The sequence below is a fragment of the Schistocerca americana genome, chromosome X (genome assembly GCF_021461395.2).
Source record: "Schistocerca americana isolate TAMUIC-IGC-003095 chromosome X, iqSchAmer2.1, whole genome shotgun sequence".
In the NCBI taxonomy this organism is placed as follows: domain Eukaryota; kingdom Metazoa; phylum Arthropoda; class Insecta; order Orthoptera; family Acrididae; genus Schistocerca; species Schistocerca americana.
In genome coordinates, this window is record NC_060130.1 from 550,441,938 (window position 1) to 550,464,616 (window position 22,679).

The window sequence follows — 22,679 nt, forward strand, 5'->3', positions numbered from 1 at the left end:
CATATCTCACCGAATTATTACAGTTTTGTCAAAAATGCATGTGATTGTACATTCCATCTACACTTGGGTATCAAACTTAATGACGAAAGTAAGTTTTGTCTGACGTCTGACTGCTAAGTGGGACACTTCAATGAAAGTTGGATCATACGCAGTAAGACTGCTGCAGTATAGTGCAGAATGTAACTGGAAGAACACAATGAGACGAACTAAAATGACACTCGTATTGAAAGGCAATAATTGCACTGTAGTCATTCCGATCTCCCGGTGGGGTCAGGGATTTTCTCTGCCTCGTGATGACTTGGTGTTGTGTGATGTCCTTACGTTAGTTAGGTTTAAGTAGTTCTAAGTTCTAGGGGACTGATGACCATAGATGTTAAGTCCCATAGTGCTCAGAGCCATTTGAACCAATTCATTCCGATCTATGAAGGTGTGCTGGACATCACACAAGGTGAGACTTGTTTCTTAATAGGGTGCCCGATCATCACAGCCGGCAATGCATGCGCTGCAATGTGCTTCCAAGCTGGCCACGAGGTTGTCAATGAGTTCTTGGGGTAGCGTGTTCTATTCCTCCACCAGCGCGATTGACAACTGCTGGATTGTCGCTGGTGCACGTAGACGACCGCAGTACGTATCCCCACAGCATCCCAAGTGTGCTAGATAGGATTTACGTTGGAGAAACTGGCAGGGCTGTCCTTCGACGACTTTCCTCTCGTTTGAAAAGCTCTTTCTCCTGTTAGGCAGCTGCTCATTGTAATCCATAAATTCGCAACACGGAAAAGTGGCACATGAGGAAGGATTACACCATTGTGATAACGTTGATCGGTGAGTGTACTGAGTACATTACTTGCTCACACGTCACGCTATATGAGGGGAGGGAAGGTGGAGGCGTAAAGTTTCTTTTGACCAGTGTTTGCGCAAATGTCCTGGGTGAAATTCCAGACGTTTCCGCAGTGTCTCACTCCCACATGGGGATACATCCAGAATCGCTACTCAGACTGAATCTGCTCTGATACGAGAGGAGCACGTGACCCCACTCATCGTTGGTCCATTCCTTGTGCTGTTGACACCATCGCAAACAGTACCGCCGATTTGCAGGTGTCAACGGAACACAACGTACTGGTCGTCGGACAAAGAGACCACCCCTATGCAGTCGCCATGCCACTGTGTAAAGTGAGATTGCGTGCCTTGCAGCCATGTTAAACGTGGTTGCAATTCACCCGCTGTTTGACGGGGGTCCCTTCTTGACTGTTGAAAAATGTAGTTGTTAACTGCTGCTGTAGATGATGTAGTCGACCACCTCCTCTCACTCGGGCAGTAGCGTCTGTGGTTTTGAACATTCTTCATGCACGTGAAACAATGCGTTGAGCATTACCAAACTCCGCGAGTACACTCAACGCACTTCCTCCTTATTCCAGTTACCCATGCTTCTTCCCCGTGAGAGGTTATCCAGATGTTGTTTCCCATCCATGATGTAATGAAGAACGCCATCACAGTGCAACGGAACTGCTCGCTGATTAACATATACTGTCTTTTCCTGTTCTTTCAACTGCCTAGTATTTCGCGTCAGCACAGCTTGGAGCTGTAATCACACTGACCTCACACCATATAACGTCCAATTTCTTTCTGTGCACGACTGAGGGTCCTCTGGCATCATGCTCCTATACGTCCATAGATTTCCACCTAGTAGTTAATATTTTATGATACTTCATGTTGTCCGAAAGTTTTGCAGAGCAGTGTACTTTACCCGAAATGAGTACCCAAAAATACACCAGAAAAACTTTTGACCTTTAAGAACAAAAATTAAATGTCAATCATTATAATTGTAGGCTGATACTAGATGTTTCGATCCCGGTCCGTTTACTGTTATGCAACACTACCATCCGCAAAGCTAAACCGCCGAGATCCTGGGTTAGTATCCAGACATGAACTGTGATTACGCTTCTACGAGCACACACTAATATAACGAGGTTCACATTTAACAAAGCTTGCTTTATCCATAAGTACAGTTCATATATCACTTAGTTCTTTAATTGCTGATTCTATCATTAATACATTAATAGTTGGCCTTTGAGATTTAGAGGTACGAGAGAAAGCTAATGCAAATATGTACGTTTTTACGCCGTTTGCATGTTGGTTAGTGAAGATATAATTTCTTTGTAGCAGAAAACTTGCTTTTTCTCTCTGTACATACGAACCGTCGTGCTTCACGAGTGTCAAGTAGTTTGATTTGAAACGCTTTAACATCCCTAGCGTCATATGAAACTATTTTAATTTGTTCATTGTGGAATGACGTTTTCGGACTAGTACACTTGCTACTCCAACCCGAAATTTTTTTGTGTATAGTCTAAGACTTAAGTAGAATATCCCTGTAAACGAAACTAGTACACTACAGCCTTCTAGAGAAGATATATTTTCCGACGCAATTCATATTGGTGAAGTAATTAAGACGCTGGCCACTTACACCAAAAAAGACGGCTAAAAAATGTCATAAGGCTATCCTGAAATAAATTTCCTACGGTTTTGAAAATCACCTGAGACAAGTATCAATCTTGTGACTTTAACAACAACGCGGATGGTTGTTCGTCCTGCATCTCCCGCTGAGCAAACGCTCCGAATTGTAATACTGCTACTCCTTTTATTTTCTGGTATCGTATTTTTATATACCGGTAGGACCGATAAAGGGGTATTCTTTTTGGTTTCCGCAATTAATGGCAGGATCTGAGGCCGATGGACTAGACACATTAATGTGACCTCTGTTCGACGTCAACGCGCAATAATCACTCACGGATGGCAGGGTATACAAAGCGTGTCGGAGAGGTGGGGCGGGACGAGGGGGGTTGAAGGGGGATGGCGTGGATAACAGTGCAGTCATTTACATCTACATAATTACTGTGTACTTCACAATTAACTGCCTGGCAGAGGGTTCATCGAACCACCATTAAACTTAACGATAATACAAAACGAGCTGCTCTTCTTTGAGCTTTTACGACGTCCTCCGTCAATCGTATCCGATGTGGATTCCACACGGTACTGTACTATTCCAGAAGAGGGAGGACAAGCGTAGTGCAAGCAGTCTCTTTAGTAGACCTGTTACACTTTCCAAGTGTTCTGCCAAAAGAATCAGTCTTTGGTTTGCTTTCCGCTCAATATTATCTATGTGGTCGTTACAATTCAAGTGATCCCTAACTGTAATCCGTAAGTATTTAGTCGAGTTTAGAGCATTCAGATTTGTGCGTTTCTTCGTGTAAAAAAAATTTTGCAGATTCTTTTTAGCCCTCATGTGGATGACTTCTCACTTTTCATGATTTAGAGTCACTTGCCCCTTCCTGCACCATACAGATATCTTGTCTAAATTTTTTCAATACGTTTTGAACATCTGATGACTTTATATGACGGTAAATGGCAGCATAATCTGCAAATAATCTAAGAGAGTTGTTCGTATTGTCGCCTAAATCGTTTACGTAGATCAGGAACAACAGAGGGCCTATAACACAGATGTTACATCTGTTTTACTCGAGGACTTTCCCACAGTTATTACGAACTGTCAGGAAATCACGAATCCAGTCACACAACTGAGACGATACTTCATAGCCACGTAATTTAATTAGAAGTCGCTTGTGAGGACCGGTGTCAAAAGCCTTCTGCAAATCTAAAAATATAGATATAATTTCACGTCCCCTGTCGATAGCACTCATTACTTCGTGAGAATAAAGAGCTCATTTCCTTTCTTGGGTATGTCCAGTCTTTGATTAGGCATCTTTCTACGAGTTTCGATACATTGAGGAAATCTAGTTACTAATGTTGGCAGCTGTTCTTGATTCGAATTCTAGAGTATTTACTTTGTCTTGTTTTGTGAAGGAATTTCGGACTTACGGAGACGGGGCGACTTTTATGACGTCGAAAAGGTATGATCATTGGCTTTCGGGTCAAGGGTAGTAACATTTCCGTAACGGCTAAGTTTGTGAACTGCCTGCGTGCCGCTAAGGTTAAAGTTCATCGTGCTTGGGAAACTCGCGCTATCGGAAACTGAAGCCAAGACAACTGTCGTGCACCACGGGCCATAGATGACAGGGGAGAACGCCGGCCCGGAGATGTGTACTGCGAACAGACGTGCAAATGTCGACAATCTGACCACCCAGATGAACAAAGGAGCTACCAACAGTGTCTCGTCAACAACTGTTCAGTGAATATTACTGCGTATGGGCCTCCGCAGCAGGCGCCCTGGTTCACGCACCCTTTCTGACTGCCCTTCATCTGCGACGAAGGCTATGTATATATAGAGGATAAAATTTAATCGATGACCAAGAAATACTATAGTATTTCAGCATATTATAGGACACAATTGAGTGTACAGCCGTACTTACTGAAGGAAGCGTTCCACGTGTCGTTCTCGGATTTGGAGGCAAATCTGCACTCGGCTCTGCCGTGAGCTACGAATTCCTTCAAAAACCCCTGGATCAACTCGTAACTCGTGCATGGTTATACTCTTCTTTGCTCGAGTTATTCAGCTTTATACAAGGGTGTACTCTACACTTTACTTTTGAAATTAATCAAGACAAAGAAATCTGTGGTCTGACGTCAGATGCATTACATGCCTTTCATCAGCAATAAAATTTTCAGGTGTCTGTTATATGGGGATTTGATGGAACAGTTTACATTTAAAATGCATTTGCACGAAGTAGGGCAATAACTGAAATGAATTAGGTGGTGGTTCTTAACTGCACATTCGAAATTATCACATTTACTGCTCGTTTGCTGGACGATCTTAACTAGAGGACCGAGATCCAAACCCAGTTAAGCTATTCAGTTTTAAATTTTGCGCTATTATTAAGGCAAACTCTGAGAAGGTTCGCTGTTCAAGTCCAAACTGAGGCTGTGCTCTGCTTCTAACGACCTTGACGATACAATAAACTGGCATCAGCATTTTCTTTGATTTGAAGGAAATTTCTGTAGAAACGGTTTAATCTTGTCTTGGAGTTCAGTGGGAATTACTTCACAAAGATTTCGACACCAGTGTATGGATTCGAATGTCAGTAATCAACTTTCCTGCAAACAGTAAACAATTTCGTTGTTATCACCCACTTCGTATTGACATGAAAATCAAAGGCCTGTCAGACAAAGACTGTTTTGAACCTCTTCAAAGGCAAAGCGTATTTTAGCTCTTGAGACTTTGTGACTTTTGTTAAAATTTCTACGAAGTGCTGCTATTTAAGTGCAGAATGTGTTTCCCCTGTTCATCAGAGGTCGCTACTTACAAAACTGGTGGAAATGGCCATAAAGGGAACTTGCACGTTAGTGATAGGATGTCTTAAGAAAACACTCACTGGCCAGTTTTATGTCGCACTGCATATCATAAAACGTGAAGTAGCCACAACTGCAAAAAGGTGCAAGGTGAAAAGTAGCTGTGGTATCACCCTAGTGCCTGTGCTTCCGGCGTATAGAATTTCGGTCGTTTACGGCACGCACACTGGCGCTATGGTCGTTAGTGTGGGTATCGATGTGGCAGCCGTAATTATATTAGTCGGCGTTCGATAAATGCGATTATATAGCGCCCGCAGCTCCCTTTGGCGAACCCCGCCTCCCAGCCTCGCGGCGATCAAGCGAGAGGCATGTCAAACTCCCCATTTCTCACGCCTGCACGACTACCGCTCCTCCCTTACACAGTTTAAAGTTTCGCAGCCATTCCTCACACCTGCTTCTATTTATAGTAACAGTTTCCCATGTAAATTAATAAAGTAGCCAGTTTTGAGCACAGATGAAAGTAATTTCCACAATTTTTTACAGATGTACAATAAAATGAAATGTTGTTGTCATTTTAGCAAATCGGTTGTAGTATGTGCAGGAAATTAACGGAAGATACGAGCAGATATCCTATCAAGTAATACCGAACAACACCGCGCAGTGATTAAAGACCTAAACTGATATTCTGAAATACGGCTTATCAATTTTGCGTCTTACTATCCAGATTTAGATTTTCTACGGCGTTCGTAGGTTGTTTATGTCAAGGGCCAGAAGAGTTCTTTCTAAGGGACTACGGCCTATTTCCGTCTGCACTCATCTGAAATACTATCTTGTTCTCTGTTTCTAACGACCTCGTCGTCGATGCGGCGTTAATTTCTATTTTCCTTCCTTCTTAACAAGTGAAATTCTTCTTCGCGTTGTGGACAGAAAGTTATTTGAATCAACAGCAGGCATTCAAAATGGCCGTTGAAACTTTTGGTGATAACTTTAACTAGAAGCAGATCATACTTTGACGGTTTCAGAACTGACTACCGCAATAAGCGTGCCCAATTTTCCAAATGAATGTACACTGCGCTTTTACGGAAAGTTAATGATACTTCCATACGGCAAAGGGATGTGACAATCGTCTGAGCTATATGAACTTAAGATTTCGTAAAGCTTGCCACCATTTTCAGGAAAAATGTTTTAGCTGGAAGATTGTGTATTTACGAACACATGATATTTCCTGGTCGGTGTCTCAGTCAAGTGATTGGTTATAGAATTACATGACTGAATGCGCATTGGAAACCCCCATAAGCAATTTACGGTATTTTCGCTTATTTTTGTTGATGTGAGTTATGAGGTTGAATTTTGCGCAGCGTTTGGAAATTTTACGAATTCTGCGTATTTAAGTGCTGTATAATACAATAACGCTTTTTGGGGGAAATTGTTAAGTCTTCAGTTTTAGGGTATTGTGGTGAGTAAAATTCCGAATATTTTTAACATCAGTTAAATAACATGTGGACGATTATGTCGTACTTCGTCGATCGTTCACCATCTTGTATCTTGAAACTGAAGAAGGTCTTTCTGCAGTGGAACTCGTGATATCAGAAAATTAACTGCGTTTCTTTAACGTGTTGACACTCTCCCGTATCTTGAAAATGGAAATTTGTGTTGGCTGACAGTAGCTTCTACGTCAAAATGTTTTTAACTTGTAATTAGTTTTTGACGATACTTCTTCTAAATACGATTTCATTTAACGTTTATTGGTGTCTAGTAAAGTAATACTGTGACATATAGACTATTAAACACAGTATTGACAATATTTTCTCAATTGCAAGACTTTTAAATGTGAATAGAGTATTTGTTACTAGGTACGGGACCATGTTTCAGCTTGAAAGAGTTTTTCACACTTGAAAGAAATTTACTTTTCTGGAGACTTCTCCTAATTTCAAAAAGACACTGCAGCACACATACAGTGAGTGCTATCATTCCAGAATGGAATATGAAAATATATTAAAATTCTATTACATGGCTGACTAGAAGCAAAAGTCTGTAAAGTTTTCTAAGGTACAATACTCTCCCCTACGATCAAGAAATGTACAAAACACGCCGCATGTTTAAGTTAAGCGGGAAATATATCAAGGATAACGATGGAGTTTTAGGGTTGTACGTCCCGACGCCAGCGAGGCCACTACGCTCGCAACACATACTCGGTTTGGAAAGACAAGGAAATCAGTTACGCCTTTATTTAAAACGGGCGCTATGGCACGCGCCTTTTTGTAATTTAGGGTGATCAAGGAAATTCTGAATATGGACGATTAGACGCTGATTCCTCCAGAAAGAGTGTCTACGTAAATAATGTCTTCACATAAAGACAGCTTAATTTTTTACAAAAGCAACTGTAAAGAATTGATGACAAATTGCATATTGTAAGTGTTGTAAATGTATAAAAACTGTTCATTTCTTTGTGTGTGTTAAATACTTGATAGAATACGTTTTTTTTTTTCTTTATTGTGATTTTAAACACCTTATACAAAGGCGGGCTGTCAGCAGCACAGTACGCCGCTCTTCAGCCTTGAGTTTGACAATAAGTAGTACATATAGATGGCACAGAGAATACAATCAAAACGGCGGGCAAAAAATGTAGACACTAAAAACAAAACAAAAAACAAAACAAAAAACAAAAAAACCATGGAGCCGTTCACGCTGGACGAGAAACATCACGAACACTAGTTGACAGGGCGCACATAACATGGATGATGGCGACGGCACACGTGAACAGTGGTGGCTTGACGGCGAACAAACACTAAACACAAACGAAGGCACACACACACGAGACACTGATGTTGAAGATCTCCGGCGCGCGAATGTTCACTGAGCGTGTGCGAGTCCGGGGACCTGCCAAGAGAGGAGGAGGAGGAAGGGGAGTGGGAGAATGAGAGGGGAGAGCAGAGGAGCCAGGGGCATGGGAGATAGCGGGAGGGAATAGAATACGGTATGTCGTTTTATTCATATACGTCACTACGCTACTCATAACAATCAAGAAGACAGTATGTATTTTACAGTAACAAAAGGACCAAAGTGAAGCAAATTACACTTTCACAGTCGCACAAATTTCTATATGTATAATTACCTACATTTGATCGCATGTTCCTGGTTAATCACTGTGTGAAAAATAATCTGTGGGTGAATACAGGTCGAACATTGATAAAACCGACTAACTGCAGGGACGGATTGCTGACTGAAAGTGGAGTAAAAGAGGTCCTATGATCATGTGTCCGGAAATGCATCGTTGCCACGGTAGATGGCGCTGACGTATGAAAGTTCCTCGGACCACGTGTCGTGTGTACCTTCTATGTTCCAGGCCGTGAGTCTGTGAGACTGATGCAGCGTACTGTAAGAAGCAAAATGGTCCGGTATTCATGTGAAGAACAAGCTGAGATTGTGTTTGTTTACGACCATGCAGATGGAAACCGTCGGGAAGCAGCATATCCTGTGAAACCCGGTCCTCCAAATCTGGTGCACGCACAGTCCGCCGCCTCCGCGCACGTTCGTCAGTCTGAATTTTTTTTTTTTTTTTTTTTTGGTCATCAGTCTACTGACTGGTTTGATGCGGCCCGCCACGAATTCCTTTCCTGTGCTAACCTCTTCATCTCAGAGTAGCACTTGCAACCTACGTCCTCAGTTATTTGCTTGACGTATTCCAATCTCTGTCTTCCTCTACAGTTTTTGCCCTCTACAGCTTCCTCTAGTACCATGGAAGTCATTCCCTCATGTCTCAGCGGACGTCCTATCATCCTGTCCCTTCTCCTTATCAGTGTTTTCCACATATTCCTTTCCTCTCCGATTCTGCGTAGAACCTCCTCATTCCTTACCTTATCAGTCCACCTAATTTTCAACATTCGTCTATAGCACCACATCTCAAATGCTTCGATTCTCTCCTGTTCCGGTTTTCCCACAGTCCATGTTTCACTAACGTACAATGCTGTACTCCAGACGTACATCCTCAGAAATTTCTTCCTCAAATTAAGGCCGGTATTTGATATTAGTAGACTTCTCTTGGCCAGAAATGCCTTTTTTGCCATAGCGAGTCTGCTTTTTATGTCCTCCTTGCTCCGTCCGTCTGAAAATACCCATGGTCAAACAGTCGCCCAAAAAGGGTTTGAGATGTTGTCAGATATGTTTGGTGTCTGTGAGGATACTTATTTTGGTATAGCCGTGCTGTGTCTCGACCGTTTCCATCTGCTTGGTCGTACACATATATCATCTCGGCTTCTTCCCCACATGAATACCGGACCATTCTGCTGCTTACAGTGCCCTTGCAACGTGCCTACAACGAATGAATCCAATATTTAGCTGTGAAAATTGAGCTATCAGTAATCGGAATCTAACCTGCATAACACTTTGTGGGTGATGTATGAGTGTCAGTTTCACTGTCATTTAAGCCCTCAACAAATCGTTACGTGAAAAACTTAAAACTAGCATATATATGAGCTGTCTGATTGCGTATTTGAATAAGAATTTACAGGTGATACAGAATCTGGCTTGTGCAACGGAATTTACTGGATAAGAGTACATGACATGTTGTGGTGTATAGTGTCTTTGTTTTGGCCCTAAGTTTTGCACTCACCTCTTTAGATGACTTCCTTTTTCCAAGTAGTTTACAGCAATTCGCAGCAGCATGCAGCAGCAGCGGCTAACGCTTATTGTTGCTGAGAATGAATTTAATAAAAAGGAGTTTGCTTGGGTCCTGTTAACTACTAAATAACATGTAAGAAGGGATTTCATAAATTAAGTCTATTCAAAAACTTCAGAAATCATCATGGCCAATAATAGTTTGATAAGCATTAACAATGGCGAAATGCCTGACAATGACCTTATAAGTATCAATAATGGCTGAGTCCCAGATCAACAGATTATTTCAATTTCAAAGTTGCATTAACATTTATTACCACAGCATATTTATGAATTAGATGTGGAGAATAATTATTATTTGGAGGATAAGGAGAAGTCATTAACTGACGAGCAAGACATGTGATTATTGCAAACTCGGACTAACAATCACGAGCCTAATCCTGAAACTGCGTTTACGCTATGATTGCGAATTTTACCTAGAATTTTATCTTCAAGTGTAGCTAAGCCATTTAAATCTGTCCTGGCTATATAAATGAAGTCAAGCCTTCAGTGTGGTAAGATCTGCCGTCACCGACGTGAGGGCAGTGTGACACGTCTTCTGTCTCCGAACTCTCGACCGACAATACTGAAATTCTACTCTCGCAGACAGAGCTCGTCTCAGAACAATGCGTAGAATCGCGCTCCCATGATTCGCCCTCAGATTGTTACTATCGATATCTGAGTGCTTATTTATTTCCATAGGGCAGGATCTTACACAATGCGAAGAATAGACTAAGTTGGCTATATTGTTTTCGATACTCAGTGTAATATTTAATCAGCGTAATGGAGGAATCTGATACACTCCTTACACGCTGCCCCCATCACACAGCCTGCAACACACGAAAAACACACAGGACGTGGTCAGAGGAACTTCCACTCAACAGCACCATACTGTGGCAACGATGCATTTCCGTACACGTGTTCATAGGACCTCTCTCCTCTATTTCCAGTCAGGAATCCGTCCCTACAGTTTGTCGGTTTTGTTAATGTTCATCCTGGATATGCTACATTGTTAAATGGACAACCACGTAAGAGGTACATCAAAGCTTGAATCGCACTTTTTATCTTTACTGTGCCTGTTCTTCAGTTGTGTTACAGAAAACAAAGTTTCGTCGCAATTGTGATATTTGTCTGTAAGAGGGCTATTTGCAAAGTAACGTCCGATCGGTTGCGAAATAACAGCACAATGAAGATCAAAACTGTTTTACTTGTAACAGTTTGCTACATCTTACAGCTACTTCTCTGCATTATCACCGCTTCAATTTAGACATTTGTCATGGTGCTGTACCAACTTTCCAATACCCTCATCACAGAAGGCAGCGCCGGCCGGTGTGGCCGAGCGGTTCTAGGCGCTTCAGTCTTGAACTGCGCGACCGCTACGGTCGCAGGTTCGAATCCTGCCTCGGGCATAGATGTGTGTGATGTCCTTAGGTTAGTTAGGTTTAAGTACTTCTAAGTTCTAGGGGACTGGTGACCTCCGATGTTAAGTCCCATAGTGCTCAGAGCCATTTGAACCGTTTCAACCACCCGGAATTTGCGAGTGTAAGTCGGACCTTCCTTGATCCGCCTTGGCCGGCCGTGTCGTCGGATTTCCTCCTACCTGTGCGCTGGTTTGAAGTTCGTTTTCTGTACCAAGATGTCTTCCTAGCCAGCGGTTCATGTGAGCAGAGATGGGCATCATAGAGAGCAAGTGCGGACTGCACGGTGGGTGATAAACACTTCGCATTTGAAACACTACAGGGGTGTCCTCGCTGTCCCTGAAGTGTGCGGCCGAGAATTGTTTTGAGTGGGGTTGCATGAACTCAGACGTAACCTCGCTGGGGGCACCAATGCTTCGCGGAAGACACTACTGTCACATGGAATCTTTATGTGCTCATTGTGTGCTGACAACTGAAACGAGCGACGTTACATGATCCACAGGGGTACTACAGACACTGTCCAACACATCTGTCGGAAGCTTCATCGGATTTTGACTGTCGTTTCCATTTCGTGACCTTTCGGACCTTACATTCCTCGTAATCCTCGTATAATTGCAGTGCTGTGTTGACAAAAGAAGTTCTGAAATGAATACCTTCACAACTATTGTAGTGGTTTGGTTCCGAGTTAGGTCCACAGCAATGGTAACATCAAAGTGCTTTGGCTGAAGCCGAGCAGTGTGTAACAACTTCTACTGAAAATAGTGTAAGTATTTAGGGGAAAGGTTGCTAGGTGAATGATACTATCACTACGTTTGTGACCTATATTGCAAGTCAATCAATTCCAAACTGTAACAAATCCCATAATATGACATTAGCGCGAAGTTTAATAATAACTGATTCCTTCAGGATTTGACAGCTAAGTTAGGGCATCCTAAATATATCCACATCGGATAGTTAATATAGAGATAGTGTTTTCATTAAGATATTGAAGACACTACAATGGATTTTCTGAGATAGGCAAACAGAACTTTTTTTTTTTTTTTTTTTTTAAAGCAGATATTTACTTTCTTCTGTGTAGTCAGCAAAAGCCTCTGAAGAGGATTTAAGCTGCATAACACCTGCGAAATTTAATGAAGGAGTAAACAGACAGGAAACAAAAGAGGTTACACAAATGTCAGCTCTGCTGCACCAAATGGAAGCAAACACATAACTCAGATAAATTTCGTGTGTTTACTGTTATGACTGCAGGGTTGATTTAAAGTCCAACTACACAAACAATTCCCAGAGAGAAGTGGAAAAACAACGATCTTAATCTGCAAGGCGCGGTGCGCGTTTTCCAAGAATCGCATTATTGGCCCCTGTTTTATTGAAGCCTCTGGCGCCACTATTGTGAACTTTCTATGCAGGACTTAAAGCAATTAGCAGCTGTCGCTTGGGGCGCCTAACTGAGAGGCGCGACAGGAGTACCCAAGAGCTAGTTTGTAAACAGAGCGTATCACAATTAGTCACGAATATAGAAGTGGATGAAAGTATACGAGGGGAAAAAAGTGGACGGGGGAAATGGTAAGTCGCTTGTGTAGAAAAATGCTCGCGAACCGGCCCTATATGACTGTCAAATGAAGTACTTAAAACTTTGACCTTGAGTGCTGATACAAGGTTGAAATTCACCGCAACTTACTGAATATGTGCCCGTGTTATACGGCACTTTATTTCTTCGAGAGTCGACGGCGTTTGCCTTTAGACCTGTAGTTTTAGTTTTCCCACAGATAAATATAGAATGGCGTTGAGTCTGGTAACGTGCAGGACATTTTTTATTTCCCAAGAGACCGATTCAGTGATCTCCAAACGTTTTGTTAAGGTTGTTTGTTGCTGACACCATATCCGTTGCGCCTTATATCAATGGGAACGTCGTACAACTGTGGTAGCATATTTATTAGGAACTGTATACACTTGTAGCTATTTAAAGTTCCATCAATACAACATGGATGGATAATGAGATTCTTGAAAAGGCCGCACCACAGCTGACAGATTGGTTATCCACTTCAATAGGGCACCGTGGATTTTCAAAAGACCACTATCATGTACTGCGAAATTTAATTTGTCCATAGTTTGTAAACGGTGCTTCAGCCATAAACAAGATCTTTCTTAGAAACGCTGCTTCACTTCGCACTTTTCATTGATACAATTCGAAAAACTGTTCCCGATTTTGAAACTGATTATCACGAAGCTGTTGATGGATCTAACTGTGAAAAGGATGAAATATGTTGGAATATAGTATTCACAGAATACTCCTTGGCTGATCCTAATCACATATTAGAACTACCTCGTAGTGGCATATGGACTCGTCCTTACCACTCCTAAAAAGTTATTTAAGTTAATTGAATTTCTCTCATTAATTGCTATTCTTTGTCGTTGACGTGTTTCCTTCTTCAGAATTCTAGTAACTTAGTGTTTTATGATGTTAGCAAAGACATATCGTAAGAGCTTGGCACTATCAATATACCTTACACCATTCAAACGCCAGCTGCTTGCACAGTTTGCCGACATTCGCAATAACCGGAAACGATATCCACTTTTCCTACTATCGTAGAAGAATGGTTCAAATGGCTCTGAGCACTATGGGACTTAAATTCTGCGGTCATCAGTCCCCTACAACTTAGAACTACTTAAACCTAACTAACCTAAGGACGTCACACACATCCATGCCCGAGGCAGGATTCGAACCTGCGACCTTAGCGGTCAGACTATAGCGCCTAGAACCGCTCGGCCACTCCCGCCGGCGACTATCGGAGACATTGTGAAAGTCACAACAGCTTTACAAACCAGTTATCCGACAGCTATTGCACGAAAGCACAGACTAATGGGCTTCAAGTGCACCGGTGAACATACTAACCGTATCTAAGTCACTCGTCTGCGTACATTTGGTACAGTTGGACTGATGTTCGTGGGACGTCTTCTCGTGACGGCGGACGGAGGTGTGCCACACTACTGCCCTTCTCTGATCAAGTTCAAGCCATGTAATGGCTGACATAACGAAGAGCCAAAACATTTTGACCAGCTTACCAATAGTATTTGTTTCACCTTTGGAACGCAATACAGCAGAAATTAGGCGTTGCGTGGATTCAGCAAGCCCTTAGTTGGTTACCGGAGCTATGTGGTACCAGATGTGTATCCACAGGTCACTCAATTGAAGTAAATTATGGCAGGTAGTTGTTGGAGTGGAAGTGGCGACCGATAGCTTCTCAGATACGTTACATCGGCTTCAGAACAGCGTAATTTGGTGACCACTACGTCAAAATGAGGAGTTGCTCCACAAACACACTGTAGCACGATTCTGGTCTTGTGACACGGGCAGTAATCATGCTATTGCGTTCCGGGACGACATGAACTTTATACTAATGCAAACGGTCCGCACTGATATTCACGTACTCTGCAGCAGTCAGGGTTCCTTCAGTCACTACCGCAGCTCCCGTGGAAGCTCGCGTCAAAGTTCTCCATCACTTAATACTTCCCCATGCGACATGAGTGAGTGGCGTGATGCATATTTCGAGACGACGCTCGCCTGGATGACGGTGCGTTCGGACCAGAATCCTGTCTGCATTGAACTACGATCCAATGTAGATGAACCCATGCACACTGCAATCGTAATTGACGTTACCGTTGGGCCTATTTTTATTCTGCTGTTATATCTCCCACAGATCGTCGCCTGTCTTTCGGTGCGGAATGAGCAAATCTCCGATGTCCACGTTCTGTCAGGAGGCGCTAACGTTCCACATCTTGTCGCCTGCTTGGAGTTTTACTATCCTTTTCCGGGATGCTCGTTCACGGACGCCGGACCGTAACAACCTGTCCTTTGTCAAAGCTGCTAATGTCAGTGGATTTCCCCACTTGCTGTTCGTATCAGTGCTACAATGTCTTCCCGTCCGTCTGTGACCTGCTTACACAGAGTGAGGAAGCTAAGACCGGCCACCCCTAATATATCCAGAATGAACTATTATACCGAAGTCTGGTTTTCACCAAGTTATAGCGGCTAATATAGCGAATTTACTTATGCTCACAAGTAATTATTATCGTCCATAGCCGCCGAATTACGACACCAACCTCTTATTTTTATAATATTACTATGTGCTTTCTAAGAGAACTTCAACGACGTAACGTGTATATGATTTGATCAAATAGTATTAAAATAATAGCAGCGCAAACCACCATCCCAATATCAGCAGAAGAGGTTCCACAAACGTCTGCCCTGAAAGCAAACACATAATTCAGATATGGTTCTTGTGTTTACCTTTTCGCTTGAAGCCTGCTGTTGCATCATTAAGATAATTCGTTAGTAAAGCTGTTGGGACATTCACAGTGTATACGATCACCGAGAAAGTGAGTATCATTTGTAGAGAATTTTGCCGAACTACTAGAGCAACGGTACGGCTGTATGCTGAAGAGTACCCCCATCGTATCAAGCATTCCCGATCTCTCCTTGCAAACGTTATAAAAAGTTCTAAACAACTGGAGTGTGGAGAATAAAATGCGAGTGGTCGGGAAGTCGAATGGTCGACTTCGGATTATTGGGAGAATTTTAGGAAAGAGTGGTTCACTTGTACGGTAGACCGCATATAGAACGCTGGGGTGACCTATTTTGAGTACGTGCTCGAATGTTTGGGGTCAGTACTAGGTCGGACTAAAGGAAGACATGGAATCAGAGAGGAGCTGCTTGATTTGTTACCACTAGGTTCGAACAATACGTAAGTGTTACGGAGATGCTTCGGGAACTCAAATGGGAATCCCTGGAGGGGAGGCGACGTTCCTTTCAAGAAACACTACTGAGAAAATTTAGAGAACCAGCATTTAAAGTTGACTGCCACGCGATTCTACTTCCGCCAACATACATCGTGTGTGAGGACCACGAAGATAAGATACGAGAAATTAGGGCTCATACGGAGGCAAACAGACAGTCGTTTTTCCATATCTGTGAGTGAAACAGGCAGGGAAATGACTAGTATTGGTACAGGATACCTTCGGCCACGCACCTGACGGTGGCTCGCGAAGTGTGTTTGAAGATGTGGAAAGCAGAGTCAACAACAGGAAAACAGTCTACACTGAAAACATGGTTTTAATAAAAGGCGCAGCTGAACAGACTGCCTGCAGAGAGTGCTGTTACTAATACATACATAAAACATTCCGGCAAATAACAGTATTGTATGGAAGAGTCAGTCCCAGAAAGCCAGTGTGATTACAAGTGTTTAATGCCAAACAGTTCGTCAGGAAGGACAACAACCAGTATCCACACGTTTCCAGCCTACAACTATAACCGAGGTTTGTGTGTGTCGGCTATCATCAGCTAAATTTGAATCCATACTTCTCTATTCATGTGTTTGTTCTCATCCTCAAATTTTGAGGCGGTTATTACATCTAATTGCATTCCCATTTGTGTGAAATTTTCCTCATGTACAGTAATTAGTAAGCCAGTGATCAGAGAAGGGAACATCAGCTGCTCACTTGATTGGTCACTTTTACGGTCCACTCTGTCTGTAACAGTTTTTATAATTAAATTGGATGAAACGTATTCGGAATTGGCAATACCACTGCACTTGATGCACATATTTTTCGTAACAAATGAAAATTTGTTACAGAGACTCAAACCCAGATTTCCCGCTTTACGTGGCCTGTCGCCGTAACCACTTATGACAGCTGAGCACCCCTCCAGGATCGACCCAAACGTCAATATGTCACTGAGTGTCCACGTCCTGCAATCGCACAGTTGTTGTGATTCTCACACAAGGAAAAACTTTATTATTATTGTCGCGGCCTGTCTATGCATGTTATGCTACTTGCAGTGTCTGTTCAAAATGGCTCTGAGCACTATGGGACTTAACATCTATGGTCATCAGTCCCCTAGAACTTAGAACTACTTAAACCTAACTAACCTAAGGACAGCACACAACACCCAGCCATCACGAGGCAGAGAAAATCTCAGACCCCGTCGGGAATCGAACCCGGGAACCCGGGCGTGGGAAGCGAGAACGCTACCGCACGACCACGAGATGCGGGCTGCAGTGTCTGTGTTTGACGGTGTACTATGCAATGTCCTTGAGACATGCAAGCATGGACATTAGGCACCGGAAAGGGCTGCTCAGGGGCGGCAGACTGAGTTGAATGCAGCGTGTCTGAAAAACGAAAATCCACGGCAGGATCATTGTAACCAAGGAAACAAAATTGATTTTGTTTCGTTCGTCGGTGTCAGATGCACTGTGAATGGTATAATGAGCACGGCCAGACGTCTAAGTGACAACGATGGATTTCTGGATGTGAGACTTGTTATAGGCACGACAGAAAACTTAGTACTTCACGCGGAACTTCGTTGCGAAGTTTGCACCGGAAACAGACTGGCGAGGCTGAAAGAGACAGAGCAGAGTGTGGTGGCGACAGCCATGTAAGAGTTCTACTGGCGAAGCATCGCGAGCGGGCATAGTGCGGTAGTTGCGTAGAAAAACAACAAAGAATTTTCCCTCCAATGCAAAGCATGGAATTTAGACAGTTGAGTCTTAAAAGTGTGAACGAAATGTTCGGCTTCACCGTTTGACTAAGAAGAGAATGGTTCCGTTCGGAGATGTTGAATTCAATTTTGTTGGCAGAATCGTTGAAATTCCGATGAAGAAAATAGTTTGTGGCAAACCTTCTAAGCAAAAGATAGATGTCAATGCTTTGATAGCGCTAACGCTAGTAGCCGAATACATTGAAATGACAAAAAAGGATTTTTTATATATGCATCGATGATAATCAGTCATCTTGTGATCCAGAAAAGGCCAGCAAAATCAATGCGAATCCAAGAACCATCAGCCCGAGACCAAATGTAAAACTATGGCACCGATCTCCCTGGTTATCCGCACACGCAGGGCAACGGGCGGTCATCTATTCTGTTTGTTTTACCGAGCCTGAGCCATGTACAATGCACTCGTACTAGTCGCTTTGATTCCCCAAGCTTTTCTATGTAACAGTTTCAACAAATGTTTTTCCAAAGATGTGAAAATCAAGATTTTCATTTGTTCATTAGGAGAATATAATGAAATTGTTGTGACTTGGCAAGACAGCCAAGCCACTATGAGATAGCCGAAAGGCACGCGTTTAAGCTCACGCAGGCTGGCGTGAGGTCTGGAACAGTTAAAGGAGTTGAGTCTAGTAAAAAAAGTACGTAGCTTCTGGAATACTTAACTTTAATCCATAATTGGTGAACATCGGTCTGACGGTACATGCATCACAAGATAAATAGCAAATGATAATGTCGCCTTGCTAGGTAGTAGCAAATGACGTAGCTGAAGGCTATGCTAACTATCGTCTCGGCAAATGAGAGCGTAATTTGTCAGTGAACCATCGCTAGCAAAGTCGACTGTACAACTGGGGCGAGTGCTAGGAAGTGTCTAGACCTGCGGTGCGGCGGCGCTCGGTCTGCAATCACTGATAGTGGCGACACGCGGGTCCGACGTATAATAACGGACCGCGGCCGATTTAAAGGCTACCACCTAGCAAGTGTGGTGTCTGGCGGTGACACCACAGAAATTATACTTTATGCATAGTAATTGAAAACTACTGCTTCTGAGACGGATTTCGGATTATGAGGCCAACCAATCCGAAGGTAATGCTTAATCAGTTGTAGTGATTGATCTTATTCAGTAGCCTGTGTGATCCCTTGAGAATCAATGTGAAAAGCTCGCAGTGCTTGCGATTCAGAATAATCAGTTTGAAGACAAGAAACTTCCAATGCTCCGAAATCCGATCATCACTCATAGGTATGCGAAAGAGAGCGTCTGCGTTTGCAAGACAATATAGAATATTAAACTGATAACTGGAAAGAAATAGCGAACAACGGTGCAACTTTTGTGCTGTACGATCAGGTTCATCTTTGGTCAGAAGAAAATGAGCAGCAGCTGCTTGCGATCAGTCACAAGAAAAAATTTTCTACCATGCAGAAAGGATGAAATTTTGTGACTCCGTAAATTAGGACTAAATTTTCCTTTTACAGTTCACTGTAGTTGACTTGGGCGTTGTTCAACGTCTTAGACGTAAAAGCTTGCAAGAACCACTCAAGGACGGCAGGTGCCTGCACTAACAAGGTATATAAAACGTGTCAGTAGGACGCGGAAAACAGTGCAGCCGTTGTCGTAATGCGGAAAGACAGCGATTTATCTGATGTCCAAAAGCGCACACTCATTGGTTTTCAGTCCAAAAGTAGAAGCATTTCCGAAACAGCTATGTTTTCAAATTGTTCTTGTGCCACCGTGGCTACGGTATAGTATGCATGGAAAAATGGCGCTGTTCAAAACCATTGCCAAGGCGACAGTGGTGCACTAGGAAAATTAGATGACATAGGTGAACAACGCCTGCGAAGATGTGTACGGGTGAACAGACACACAACTGTCGAGTAACTGACTGCCCAGATGGACCAAGGGGCTACCAACAGTATCTACTGAATGACCGTCCACAGAATGGTGTTGCGTATCGGCCTTCTCTACAAGTGCCTGGCTCGGGCACGTATACTGACTACTGTTCAACGGCGACGAAGGCTGAAATTTGCACGTTAGTACCGCAAATGAATGTCCGCAGAGTGGTGACAGGTGGCATTTTCAGAAGTATCACGCTTTATGCGCCATCGGATAAGTGACCGATGGCCTGCACGGCGTGAAACGTCCAAAATCAAATACGCTGCAGCAATTGTCTGAAGGGTCCAGAGCGGAGGACGGTGCGTTATGGCCTGAGGAATGTTCTCGTGGCATTCCCTGGGTGGTCTTGCCATTATGGCACAGTGGATCATTTTAAGTATGAATCTATCCTTGGGGCCCATGACCGCCCGTACATGCAGTTTGATTTTTTCCTCAGCACGATGGCATCAACCAACAGGACAATGCGACGGGTTACACAGCTCACAGTGCACATGTATGGACTGCAGAACATGAAGATGAGCTTACGGTACTCTCCTGCGCACCAAATTCCCTTAATTTAAACCAAGTCGAGATTCTATGGGACCGCCGCAATCGGGATGGTCGCCATGGGTCCTCGACAGAGAAACGTTGCAGCTGGTAACAACACTTGAGTCGGCATGGCTCCACATCCCTGTCGGTACCTTCCAGAACTTCAATGGCTCTCTTTCCACGTGTTCACAACAGAAAATGTGGTCATTCAGGCTTTTGACAGGTGGTCACAATAACGTGACTATACCACGTAATACTGTCATAGTTACATTTAATGAAGCGTCACCGGCAAGCACAACTGGTTTTTACGAATCGAACTACTTAAGACAGGAGCGATTAAGTAATACGTGTTTCGATTTCTGAAAAGATTCTTCGCATCTCCAGTCCATTCAAAAGAAACATGATGCAAAGAAGCGGTATTTTCACTGAAACTTCCTGGCAGATTAAAACTGTGTGCCAGACCAAGACTCGAACTCGGGACCTTTGCCTTTCGCGGGCGAGTGCTCTACCATCTGAACTACCCAAGGAAGACTCCCGACCCGTCCTCAAGGCTCCAATTCTGCCAGTACCTCGTCTCCTACTTTCCAAACTTCGCAGAAACTCTTCTGCGAACCTGCGTGAGGATGGCTAATGAATCGTGATTGGGTAGCTCAGATGGCAGAACACATTCCAACGAAAGGCAAAGGTCCCGAGTTCGAGTCTCGGTCCGGCACACAGTTTTAATCTACCAGGAAGTTTCATATCTGCGCACACTCCGCTGCACAGTGAAAATTTCATTCTGGAAACATCCCCCAGGCTGTGGCTAAGCCATTTCTCCGCAATTTCCTTTCTTCCAGGAGTGATAGTTCTGCAGGTTTGCAGAAGAGCTTCTGTGAAGTTAAGGAAGTGGGAGACGATGTACTGGCAGAATTGGAACTGTGAGGACGGGTCGTGAGTCGCGCTTGGGTAACTCAGATGGCAGCCGGCAGGGTAGTTCAGCGTGTTCGGTCAGAGGGTTAGCTGCCCTCTGTAATAAAAGAACTGAGTTAATCGATCAACAACGAACTTAAACGTGTGTCTTACTACGTCCGCCCCGAGCTAATGCAACGAACGAAAGCGAACAAAATGAGATAAGAAAATATATGGTAGAGCACTTGCCCGCGAAATGCAAAGGTCCCGAGTTCGAGTCTCGGTCCGGCAGACAGTTTTAATCTGCCAGGAAGTTTCATATCAGCACACACTCCGCTGCAGAGTGAAAATTTCATTCTGAAAGTATTTTCACTGGGTTTGGAATCAATTTAATTAGTATGTCAGTTTGGCAAGAAAAGCTTGGAGTTCTGGTACATTAGCAGGAAAAGATGGTCTCTTTGTGGCCTCTAAACGCTGGATCGATGGACGAGCACCTGAGCGCCATTAACATGTTGCAGTTATTCGATTTCAATATTGAAAAATGGACACTTCTGTAAATTGCACTAGAGTCCTGCGTCAATGAAACTTGAAAAAGAGTTTCTATATTTTTGAAATGTTTCTCCGGTGTTTGTCCAGAGACAACGATGTCATCTAAAGAATTTGAACAGGTCGGAAATTTCGACATCAGTTGTTCAGGTGTAAGTTGAAATAACGCCGCAGCAGAACCGCTTTCAGAGAGATAGCGCTGGTATTGATACAAGCCGACATTCGTATTCGCCACCATAATTTATTTTAAGTTCCGCATCCAGGGAAGTTAAAGGTAAGCATCAGCCGAATGACTTTTTGTAAAGAACCATCCATCTGTAAGGCGATCCATTAGCTCTTCACTTCGTTGATGCGGGTGTGAATCAGTCACTGTTTGAGAGTTAACTGTGGCCTTAAAATAGGCACAAAGTCTGATCTTCCCGTTTGCTTTTCTTGTGATCGCGAGGGTAGAAGCCCTTTGTCTTGCAGAGAAGGACTTCAAAACTCCGATTTGTTCTGATCTGCTGACTTCAGAAGCAGCTTCATCACGCTTGAGATGTGGTACCGGACGAGTGAAGTAAAACTTAGGTCTAGTGCTGTCCTTGAGCGTAATATGACCGTGAAAATTTTTCGTATGCCCCACTGTGCCCTCGAACAAATGCATTTATTGTTCATACAACTGATGAATACAGGCATGGGAAAGTTGTGTATCAATAGCATGCACGTTGCTCTGTATACCTAAACCAAAGAAATCAGAAGTATCTATTACAAAAATATTGAAATCAGAACGTGACTGAACTACTGTAAAAGGCACTGATGATGTCTTATTTCTATATTTTGTTTGCAAAGTGTACTTTCCAAGAACAGAGATACTTTCGCCGTTGCAGGCATGATATTCGTTAGGGTGGGTATCGCTATTGCTCATTAGTAGAGTTTAGGCTATCTGAGACTGTAGTAAGTAAGCGTAGCCTAGCGTAGTTTTCATAGT